This window comes from Stomoxys calcitrans, chromosome 1 (genome assembly GCF_963082655.1).
Source record: "Stomoxys calcitrans chromosome 1, idStoCalc2.1, whole genome shotgun sequence".
Lineage (NCBI taxonomy): Eukaryota > Metazoa > Arthropoda > Insecta > Diptera > Muscidae > Stomoxys > Stomoxys calcitrans.
This window is the reverse complement of record NC_081552.1, coordinates 235223836-235236521: the sequence shown is the minus strand read 5'-3', so window position 1 is coordinate 235236521 and position 12686 is coordinate 235223836.

Here is a 12686-nt window from a genome sequence, read left to right as displayed (position 1 = left end):
TGGACCGATTTGAACCATACTTGACACAGTTGTTGGATATCATAACAAAACACGTTGTGCAAAATTTCATCCCAATCGGATTAGAATTGCGCACTCTAGAGGCTCAAGAAGTCAAGACACAAGATCGGTTTATATGGCAGCTATATCAGGTTATAAACCGCTTTCAACCATACTTGGCACAGTTGTTGGATATCATAACAAAACACGTCGTGCAAAATTTCATCCCAATCGGATAAGAATTGCGCTCTCTAGAGGCTCAAGAAGTCAAGACCCAAGATCGGTTTATATGGCAGCTATATCAAAACATGGACCGATATGGCCCACATTACCAACCGACCTACACTAATAAGAAGTATTTGTGCAAAATTTCAAGCGGCTAGCTTTACTCCTTCGGAAGTTAGCGTGCTTTCGACAGACAGACGGACGGACATGGCTAGATCGACATAAAATTTCACGACGATCAAGAATATATATACTTTATGGGGTCTCAGACGAATATTTCCAGTAGTTACAATCAGAATGACGAAATTAGTATACCCCCCATCTTATGGTGGAGGGTATAAAAACATTAAGCCGGTATCCAAAAAGGGCGAGACAAATAATCTTGGTTGTGAAAAGTGAGGCTTACAACCAACTGTATAGGTATTTAGACCCATGTGCCTACTAAGTGATCGATGAAATGGTTTTAGCTTAAATACTCGTACCTCCACGGTGGATGCGATTGCAATTTTTATAAACTTTGAAGTTGCTCTAATACCCCCATTTTGGTGAAAGCAAGTTGGTGGCACACCAAGGCATTTTATATGATACGGCACGGTACAATGATATCAAAGCTATTCGCTTTTGTTTTGTTATCAGAAAGGCATTATGGAGACGTAAAATGTTTTAAGGAAATCCAGCAATCATACAGCAGTCTCATATATTTAGCAGCCGACAAAAGGCTATGGGTGTTCTATGTATCAGATGAAGTTCCCGATGGAATTAATAATTTCTTTGAGATTGCACCACACGAGTAGATAAATTCACATCCTATGAATATTGAACGCAGATGTATCTCTACATGCAGACAGACATACAGGCAAAACAAGTAAAAAGGCGTTAAGTTCGGCCGGGACGAACTTTGGATACCCACCACCTCGGGTATATATATATATATATATATATATATATATATGTAAATCACCTTTCATCAAAATCCGGTGAAAAATGCATACCTTATGTCCCATAGCAGTTATATCGAAATATGATGCGATTTGGACCAAATACTAAAAAGAACAAGTCATTGTTCAATTGTGTATAACAAAAAAGTATCTAAAAATAAACCAATCTGAACCATATACAAAATGGATGTTGAAAAGCCTAACATAATTCAATGTGTCAAATTTCAGTTAAATCGGATAATAAATGCTCATTTTTGGGGGCCAAGACTTTATATCGAGATACCCGTCTATATGGCAGCTATATGCAAATCTTGATCGACCTAGACCACATTGCAGAAATATGTGGAGGGGCTTAACTTAACTATGTGTCCCAAATTTCGGCAACATCAGACACGAAAGATCGGTCTATATGGCAGCTATATGTAAATCTTGATCGACCTAGACCACATTGCAGAAATATGTGAAGGGGCTTAATATAACTCTCTGTCCCAAATTTCGGCAACATCCGACAATAAATGCGCTTTTTATGGCCCCAAAACCTAAAACCGAGAGATCGGTCTATATGACAGCTATATCCAAAACTGGACCGATCTGTGTCATAATGCAGAAGTATGTCAAGGGGCTTAACATGCAGATAAGTCATTTTCTAAAAAAAAAACGTATTCAAAACCATGCCGAAAAAATTTAGTAATCGCGTTTGTTGCTTAAGTCTTTTGTTTTTTTTTCGCAAAACTTACTAAATTTTAGTATATATATAAATTCTAAAATGTTAGAACTACAATTCTCTAAATATCACATTAAATGATGTTTTCATTAGTTAAGTAAAAAAAAAAAAAATAATTTAAATCGTTACACCCAACATAGCCTTTCACCAAAGAATTCAACAAATGATTCACTTTTCGTTAGCACTTAAATTTAATGAAAACTTCAAGCCATCACAACAACTTCATTGGAGGGGTACAAATGAATTTTAAAACACCAAATATTAATTATAATATCCTTCCATCAACGTTGATTCAAGAGGCAAACAACAGTTTGGGAGGCTGGCTGGTCCATTAAAATGAAATCACGTTCATTGTTTAGGTCTTTTATTTAATAACCACAAACAACTCAACAAGACGGACCGAACTGAGACAGACTGAGTAAAATTCATTAATGCACACCATCTACATGCTGTCGGCCAATGACAGCTTCTTTCAAATGGAAGTCTTACAAGGACGAAAAAGTCATCAGTCAATCTCTGTGCCACATCATCATGGCAACAGGAGGCGCGATAGGCTCGATGCCAGATTGCCACCCCGGGTGGGAAGTAAAAATAGAACTTTGTGGCAAAAACTATTTTTAACTCTGGCTTAATAGATGTTCTCAAGAGGTTTTCTTGAAGGGGAACCAGACAGGTCGTAACATAAATCTTTGGCAGACATTAACCATCGACCATGCAAACGGCTGGCCCAACGACAGGAATATTAACAACAACATTAGCGGGCCACAACACATTTTGGAAAATAAACATCAAGCAACCAGACACCGAAAGCAGACCTTTGACTCAAAGGAGTGTGAGGTGGCTGTAAAAAGAGTCAGCAATAGTGAGAGATAGAGAGAAAGAAAGAGAGCCTTAAAAGAAATGTGTGTGTTTTCCAACTCCGGTCTTATCTGGGCGCTGACAAACGACCCAGCGACCGAAAGACCTACAGCAAAAAAAAAAAAACGCCGCAAACAAACAAAACACATTATTGCAACAATTTATTATGTGGAAGCAGCAAATGGAACAACAACAGAAACCAAAGAGCAAAACAAGAGGTCCGTAACAAGACAACAAGATGATGATAACTAAAAAGGACGGATGGACGGACGGACGCACTTACCTTTAAGAACCCTGCCCCTGTTTCGCCTCCTCCCCCCCTTTGCCCATTACTATGCCAGTAAGTGCTGCAGCATTTTCGAAATTCATGAAGCGTAAGATAAACACCGTTCGTTTTTATGTTCAACATCATTTATACCAGGCAACAGTAACAGCACAACAAAAAAGAACAAAATCCAAAGAGGAAGAAAAATCGATTCCCCCTTCGGTAAGCAACCACCCAAGAAAGGCCCCCAAAGTAATTGAGTTGAGTGCATGAGTACATCCCATCAACCATTGGCAGCGAAAATGTGGTGTAACTTACACTCACTCACGCCACGCACACTCATAATGCCTTCAAACTCACTCACTTAATATTCCGTTGCAGTGTTGGAACGCGTCGTGCTGATTTTTTTTTCTGTCATCTTTTATTTTGAGATGTTCGTTTGAAGTATGATCTGAAATACCCTTCCATCAAATTGTTGGTGTCATGGGGCCCATGAAAAATTGGTAACATTTGAGGTTGTATTGTAATGGGGATATGGTCTGGCTTGGACCACAATTAAATTACATGTTGGAGAACTGTGTAAAATGTCAGCCAATTCGAATAAGAATTGCGCCCTTTGGGGGCTCAAAAAGTAAAATAGAGAGATCGATTTATATGGGAGCTGTATCGGGCTATAGACCGATTCAGATCATAATAAACACGTATGTTGATGGTCATGAGAGAATCCGTCGAACAAAATTTCAGGCAAATCGGATAATAATTGCGACCTCTACAGGCTCAAGAAGTCAAGATCCCATATCGGTTTATATGGCAGCTATATCGGGTTATGATCCGATTTGAACCTTATTGAACACAGTTGTTGAAAGTACGAATAAAATAGGTAATGCAAAATTTGAGCCAAATCGGATAGGAATTGCGCCCTCTAGAAGCTCAAGAAGTCAAGTCCCCAGATCGGTTTATATGGCAGCTATATCAGGTTATGAAGCGATTTGAATCACACTTGGCTCAGTTGTTGGATATCATAACAAAACACTTCGTGCAAAAATGCTTTCAAATCGGATAAGAATTGCGTCCTCTAGAAGCTCAAGAAGTCAAGACCCAAGATCGGTTTATATGACAGCTATATCAGGTTATGGACCGATTTGAACCATACTTGGCACAGTTGTTGGATATCATAACAAAACACTTCATGCAAAAATGCATTCCAATCGGATAAGAATTGCGCACTCTAGAGGCTCAAGAAGTCAAGACCCAAGATCGGTTTATATGGCAGCTATATCAAGTTATGAACCGATTTGAACCATACTAGGCACAGTTGTTGGATATCATAGCAAAACACGTCGTTCAAAATTTAATTCCAATCGGATAAGAATTGCGCACTCTAGAGGCTCAAGAAGTCAAGACCCAAGATCAGTTTATATGGCAGCTATATCAGGTTATGGACTGATTATAACCATACTTGGCACAGTTATTGGATATCGTAACAAAACACGTTGTGCAAAATTTCATTCCAATCGGATAAGAATTGCGCCCTCTAGAGGCTCAAGAAGTCAAGACCCAAGATCGGTTTATATGGCAGCTATATCAAAACATGGCCCGATATGGCCCAATACCAACCGACCTACACTAATAGGAAGTATTTGTGCAAAATTTCAAGCGGCTAGCTTTACTCCTTAGGAAGTTAGAGTGCTTTCGACAGACAGACGGACATGGCTAGATCGACATAAAATGTCGCGACGATCAAGAATATTTCGAGGAGTTACAAACAGAATTGCGAAATTAGTATACCCCCAATCTTATGGTGGAGGGTATAAAAATGCCAAAGTAATTTAGAAGAAATTTTAAAGAAATTTTCTTTAAAAAAAATTCTATAAAATCATCGTCAAGTCCTTGTATGCACCTATCTACGCTGCTTAAATTGCTGCTCGAGAGGATTTGTACGTCAACCGCATAAAAGGAGAGGACCTAATACGGACCCTTGGGGGACCTCAATACGCACAGCCAGTGGTTCGTATAGCATATTTCCTGTATACATAGATTGTGTTCGGTAAGGTAGGACGTCATGAAATACGTCGAAGAGATAGAGAAATGGAAAAATTGTCCAAGTTTTTAGACGCAGATTATGGTGGCCAACTTTGTCGAAAGCTTTTGAGTGGTCAAGGAGAACAAGAAAACAGACCTAGGTGTCATCATCGCCTCTGTTCGCTTCTGAAACTTCCGTTAATGCTGTTAGCACCAGTGATCTGCACGAAATCCAGACTACACATCTGTTAGTAGAGACTCTCGCTGTAGGTACTCCATCATCTGCATGTGAACGCAAAAACTTTGGAGATAATCGAAATGGGTCGAAATTCGTTATTAGATTTCGGAACCGGAATAATTTTAGCATGCTTCCAAAGTGATGGGTAGGTGCTTGTAGTCACAATAAGATTAAATTAGTAAAAAAGCCGTTAAGTTCTTTCTGGCCGAACTTTGGATACCCACCACCTCGGGTATATATATGCAAACCACCTTTCGTCATAATCCAGTGAAAAATACACATTTTATGCCCCCCTAACAGCTATACCGAAAAATGGTCCGATTTGGACCAAATTCGGCACGAACATTGAGTGGTCTAATAAATTCAAGTCATTGTTCAATTTTGTAGAACGAAATAATTGATCTTTTTGCTAGCTAAATCCAAATATAGACCGATCTGAAGCATAAACGACATGGATGTCGAAACGCCTAACATAAGTCACAGTGTCAAATTTCAGCGAAATCGCACAACAAATGTGTCATTTATTGGCCCAAGACCTTAAATCGAGAGATCGGTCTATATGGTAGCTATATTCGAATCTAGACCGATTTGGGCCAAATTAAGAGAGATGTCGAAGGGCCTACTATCCCAAATATCGGCAAAATCGGGCAAATCCATATATATCCAATATATCCAAATCTGAACCGATCTGGGCCAAATTAAGAGAGATGTCGAAGGGCCTACACAACTCACATCCCAAATATCGGCAAAATCGGGCAATAAATGCGTCTTTTATAGGCAAAAAAATTTTCATTTCAAATTTTGCCCATGAACGTTCCGCTAAGGACCAGGGGTAATGGTTCAGTCCGATTCAAGTTTAAGCTCAATGATAAGGTGCCTCCTTTTTATAGCCGAGTCCGAACGGCGTGCCGCAGTACGACACCTCTTTGGAGAGAAGTTTTACATGGCATAGTACCTCACAAATGTTGCCAGCATTAGGAGGGGAAAACCACCGCTGAAAATTTTTTCTTATGATCTCGTCAGGATTCGAACCCAGACGTTCAGCGTCATAGGTGGACATGCTAACCTCTGCGCTACGGCGGCCTCCCAACGCCCAAGACCTTTAATCGAGAGTTCGGTCTATATGGCAGCTATATCCAAATCTGGACCGATCGGGGCTAAATTGAAGAGTGATGTCGAAGGGCCTAACACAACTCGCTGTCCCAAATTGCGGGGAAATCGGACAATAAATGCGTCTTTTATGGTCCCAAAACCTTAAATCGAGAGATCGATGTATATTGGGCAGCTACATCCAAATCTGAGCCGATCGGAGCCAAATTGAAGAGGGATGCCGAGGAGCCTAACACGACTTACTGTCCCAAATTTCGGCGACATCGGACAATAAATGCCGCCTTTTGTGAGCTTTAATTGAGAAATCGGTCTATATGGCAGCTACATCCAAATCTGGACCGATCGGAACCAAATTGAAGAGTGTTGTCGAAGAGCCTAACACCACTCGCTGTCCCAAATTGCGGGGAAATCGGACAATAAATGCGTCTTTTATGGTCCCAAAACCTTAAATCGAGAGATCGGTGTATAAGGCAGCTACATCCAAATCTGAACCGATTTCGGCCAAATTGAAGAGGGATGTCGAGGAGCCTAGCACGACTTACTGCCCCAAATTGCGGGGAAATCGGGCAATAAATGCGTCTTCTGTGAGCCCAAAACTTTTAATCGAGAAATCGGTCTATATGGCAGCTATATCCAAATCTGGACCGATCTAAGCCAAATTAAAGAAGAATGTCGTGGGTCCTAACACAACTTACTGTCCCGAATTTCGGCGACATTTGTCTTGTCTGTCTTGTCTGTCTTGTCTGTCTTGTCTGTCTTGTCTGTCTTGTCTGTCTTGTCTGTCTTGTCTGTCTTGTCTGTCTTGTCTGTCTTGTCTGTCTTGTCTGTCTTGTCTGTCTTGTCTGTCTTGTCTGTCTTGTCTGTCTTGTCTGTCTTGTCTGTCTTGTCTGTCTTGTCTGTCTTGTCTGTCTTGTCTGTCTTGTCTGTCTTGTCTGTCTTGTCTGTCTTGTCTGTCTTGTCTGTCTTGTCTGTCTTGTCTGTCTTGTCTGTCTTGTCTGTCTTGTCTGTCTTGTCTGTCTTGTCTGTCTTGTCTGTCTTGTCTGTCTTGTCTGTCTTGTCTGTCTTGTCTGTCTTGTCTGTCTTGTCTGTCTTGTCTGTCTTGTCTGTCTTGTCTGTCTTGTCTGTCTTGTCTGTCTTGTCTGTCTTGTCTGTCTTGTCTGTCTTGTCTGTCTTGTCTGTCTTGTCTGTCTTGTCTGTCTTGTCTGTCTTGTCTGTCTTGTCTGTCTTGTCTGTCTTGTCTGTCTTGTCTGTCTTGTCTGTCTTGTCTGTCTTGTCTGTCTTGTCTGTCTTGTCTGTCTTGTCTGTCTTGTCTGTCTTGTCTGTCTTGTCTGTCTTGTCTCTCTTGGCATAAATATCTTCCCAGACAGCCAGGGAGCCATAAAAATCCCTCGACAACGTATTTCTGAACTCAAAAACTGCTCTCGACTGTCGCAGGTCTCTCAACACGATAGCTGAAAAGTTAAAGATTCACCTGTTTTGGGTGCCGTGCCACAGAGATATTCCAGAGAATTCTAGAGCTGATGAGCTTGCTAGACTAGAAACTACCTAAAACATATCAAGCAACCTGGAATCTGTGGTTTTACCTTTAGCGACATGTAAGCTATGTTTTCAGTATCAGGCCCCAAGGGTTGATGTGTGTTCATTCCAAAATTATGTGGCCCAATCTTGTTTTGAAAATGTGCAGTAGCTGGCTAGAACAAACGTCGCAGTCATTGTGTCCGTCATTACAGGTCCTTGTCTTATCGGAAAACATGCTGGCTGACTGAAAGTTGCAAGCAACGATTTCTGAAAATTTGTTGGGAGGACAAGGAAGAAGAGACTTAAGATCAACTGTTGTGTCTGTGTCCCGCACTGGCAGTCAGAATGAGTTTCACGGTAGGTTCCCATTTCTTTGAGAACTTGTTTGTCTTAGCCGATGTGAACAATCGTTTTTGGGCTTTTTAAAGCCCAACTAGAACTAGAAGGCATCTTCCCTCTCCTATTCCAGCGGTATCACAATGAAGGAAAACCTATAAGTGAGTCTGTTGGCAGACTGCCACTTAAACCTAATCTAACCTGCATTACTTAAAAAAGCCTAAGAACTGAGATGTATACTTCGACATGTTCACCATTTTTATACCCTCCACCATAAGATGGGGGGTATACTAATTTCGTCATTCTGTTTGTAACTACTCGAAATATTCGTCTGAGACCCCATAAAGTATATATATTCTTGATCGTCGTGACATTTTATGTCGATCTAGCCATGTCCGTCCGTCTGTCCGTCCGTCCGTCCGTCCGTCCGTCTGTCTGTCGAAAGCACGCTAACTTCCGAAGGAGTAAAGCTAGCCTCTTGAAATTTTGCACAAATACTTCTTATTAGTGTAGGTCGGTTGGTATTGTAAATGGGCCATATCGGTCCATGTTTTGATATAGCTGCCATATAAACCGATCTTGGGTCTTGACTTCTTGAGCCTCTAGAGTGCGCAATTCTTATCCGATTGGAATGAAATTTTGCACGACGTATTTTGTTATGATATCCAACAACTGTGCCAAGTATGGTTCGAATCGGCCCATAACCTGATATAGCTGCCATATAAACCGATCTTGGGTCTTGACTTCTTGAGCCTCTAGAGGGCGCAATTCTTATCCGATTTGAATGGAGTTTCGCACGAAGTGTTTTGTTATGATACCCAACAGCTGTGGCAAGTATGGTTGAAATCGGTTCATAACCTGATATAGCTGTCATATAAACAGTTCTGGGGATTTGACTTCTTGAGCCCCTAGAGGGCGCAATTCCTATCCGATTTGGCTGAAATTTTGCATGACGTACTTTATTTTTACTTTCAACAACTGTGTCAAATAAGGTTCAAATCGGTTCATAACCTGATATAGCTGCCATATAAACCGATCTGGGATCTTGACTTCTTGACCCCTAGAGGTCGCAATTATTATCCGATATGCCTGAAATTTTGTACGACGGATCCTCTCATGACCATTAACAAACGTGTTTATTATGGTCTGAATCGGTCTATAGCCCGATACAGATCCCATATAAATCGTTCTCTCTATTTTACTTCGTGAGCCCCAACGGGCCCAATTCTTATACGAATTGGCTGAAATTTTACACAGGTCTCCAACATATAATTTAATTGTGGTCCGGACCATATCTTGATATCGTTTTAATAGCAGAGCAACTCTTTTCTTATATCATTTTTTGCCTAAGAAGAGATGCCGGGAAAAGAACTCGACAAATGCGATCCATGGTGGAGGGTATATAAGATTCGGCCCGGCCGAACTTAGCACGCTTTTACTTGTTTTTTTTTTTCTTTGGAGAAAGTTTCATCGAATTTTCGTTTTTTTAAGAAAATTTCATTTAAATGTTAGAAAATTATTTCCGAAGTTTTTCTTTTCATTTTATTCCTTCTGCGTAATGCTAATGCAATAACGTTTTTCAAGTCAAGGCTTCTTGTAGGGGCCAAGATGGATCCTGGTTAGCATGTCTGTTTACGACACTATTTATCTGGGTTCGAATTCTGAATTCAACAATTTTTTATCGGTGTTTATCATATAATTGGAGGCCACCATAGTGCAGAGGTTATGACGCTAAACACCTGGGTTCGAATCCTGGCAAAAACATCAGCAAAAATATTCAGCGGTGGTTTTCCTCCATATGCTGGCGAGATTTGTGGGGTACTTTGCCATGTTAAAACTTCTCCCCAAAGAGGTGTCGGGTGTCGGGTATACAAATGAGGCCCCTTATCATTGAACTTAAACTTGAATCGGACAGCACTCATTGATATGTTCCCTAATGAAATGTTCATGGACAAAATTGCATTTTTTGATTATCCCACAACAAAGATTCCATTACTAATTCTGTTATATACCAAAACTAGGGTGCATTTCCTTCGTTTTAGCCACTTCAGTTGAAAGTAATCTGCTCAATTCCTGTTCTATTTTAGTCATGTCTACGGCTAGCCCATTCAGCTGGCCTATAAACTGTGGCAATGTGCAACGATTCAGCTTGTAGACAATTTATATATCCTTGCAACTACTGCAAGTCTTCAACATAGCCGGGTTTTTTTTCCTTCTTTTACTACGTCTTTCTTCATGACATAGTTGATGTTGGCAACGGATTTACTTTAAACAGAATTTTTTTCTCTTGCACATTAACACCAAGCACCATGGGGTAGAAGACAGACTCGATTACATCGAAGCAACATCACAGCAGTTGCTTTCAATATTATTTTCCTGATTAATGCTGACGATGATCATCGGCAGTCTCATTCCTCTCTTGATGGTGATCATCATTTACAGAAATTTGCCAGATTGTTTGTTAATTTTATTGGATAATTGTTGTGAACATCAACAATTGAGTTAAATTTTTTTCCCTCTCACTTAATAATGGTTATTTGTGTCGTAAATAAAAATGGCATTTTAAAGATGACTTGTGGCAATGCAGGAAGATATTTATTAAGTGCTCTGCTTGAGGTGTTACAGAAAATGAATGAAATTGCTACGTATTGACAAATGACAGCTGATATAAAGACAAAAATGTTTCAGAGTGGTTTTTATGAATGGATTACGGTTTAACGCCTATATTCAGGCGTTTTAAGATGCATTTTTTTTGAAAACTGGAAATTCTCTCTAATTTCCCTAAAGATTAATAGCTATGTGGGGTAAAATTTTACCGCAGCTTTTTCTTAGAACATTTTTTATTGAAATTTCATTCGATATTCCAATGTTAGACTATCTTCTAATAAAATATATTGCCGTTGGAGAAATTTTCATCAAAATTTAGTTTTTAGAGAAATTTTTGACATTTTGAGCTTAGAGAAGGTTTGAGTGCAAATCTGTCTCAATTATTATACCCACTACAGAAGGATGGGGGTGTATTCATTTCGTCATTCCGTTTGCAACACCCCGAAATATCCATTTCCAACTCTATTGAATATATATTCTTGATCAGCGTAAACATCTAAGACGATGTAGCCATGTCCGTCCGTCTGTCTGTTGAAATCACGCGACGGTCTTTAAAAATAGAGATATTGAGCTGAAATGTTGCACAGATTCTTTTTTTGTCCATAAGCAGGTTAAGTATGAAGATGGATTGTATCGGACTATATCTTGATATAGCTCCCATATAGACCAATCCACCTATGTTGGGTCTTAGGTCCATAAAAACCACATTTATTATCCGATTGTGCTGAAATTTGAAACAGTGAGTTATGTTAGGCCACTCAACATCCTCCGTCAATTTGGTTCAGATCGGTCCAGATTTAAATATAGCTGCCATATAGACCGATCCTCCGATTTAGGGTCGTAGACCCATAAAAGCCTCATTTATTATCCGATTTTGCTGAAATTTGGGACAATGAGTTGTCTTAGGCCCTTCGACATCTTTCATCAATTTGGTCTCGATCGGATGAGATCTGGATATAGCTGCCATATAGACCGATCCTCCGATTTGGGGTCTTAGGCACATAAAAGGCACATTTATTATCAGATTTTGCTGAAATTTGGGACAGTAAGTTGCGTTAGGCCCTTCTACATCCTTCGTCAATTTGGCCCACATCGGTCCAGATTTGGATATAGCTGCCATATAGACCGATCCTCCGATTTGGGGTCTTAGGCCCATAAATGCCTCATTTATTATCCGATTTTGCTGAAATTTGGGACAGTGAGTTGTGTTATGAATTTCGACATCCTTCGTCAATTTGCCTCAGATCGGTCCAGATTTAGATATAGCTGCCATATAGACCGATCCTCCGATTTGGGGTCTTAGGCCCATAAAAGACACATTTATTATCCGATTTTGCTGAAATTTGGGACAGTGAGTTGTGTTATGAATTTCGACATCCTTCGTCAATTAGGCTCAGATCGGTCCAGATTTAGATATAGCTGCCATATAGACCGATCCTCCGATTTGGGGTCTTAGGCCCATAAATGCCTCATTTATTATCCGATTTTGCTGAAATTTGGGACAGTGAGTTGTGTTATGAATTTCGACATCCTTAGTCAATTTGGCCCAGATCGGTCCAGATTTGGATATAGCTGCCATATAGGTCGATCCTCCGATTTAGGGTCGTAGGTCCATAAAAGCCACATTTATTATCTAATTTTGCTGAAACTTGGGGCAGTGAGTTGTCTTAGGTCCTTCGACATCCTCCGTCAATTTGGCTCAGATCGGTCCACATTTGGATATAGCTGTCATATAGACCGATCCTCCGATTTAGGGTGATAGGCCCATAAAAGCTGCATTTATTATCCGATTTTGCGAGTTGTCTTAGACCCTTCGACATCCTTCATCAATTTGGTCTTGATCGGATG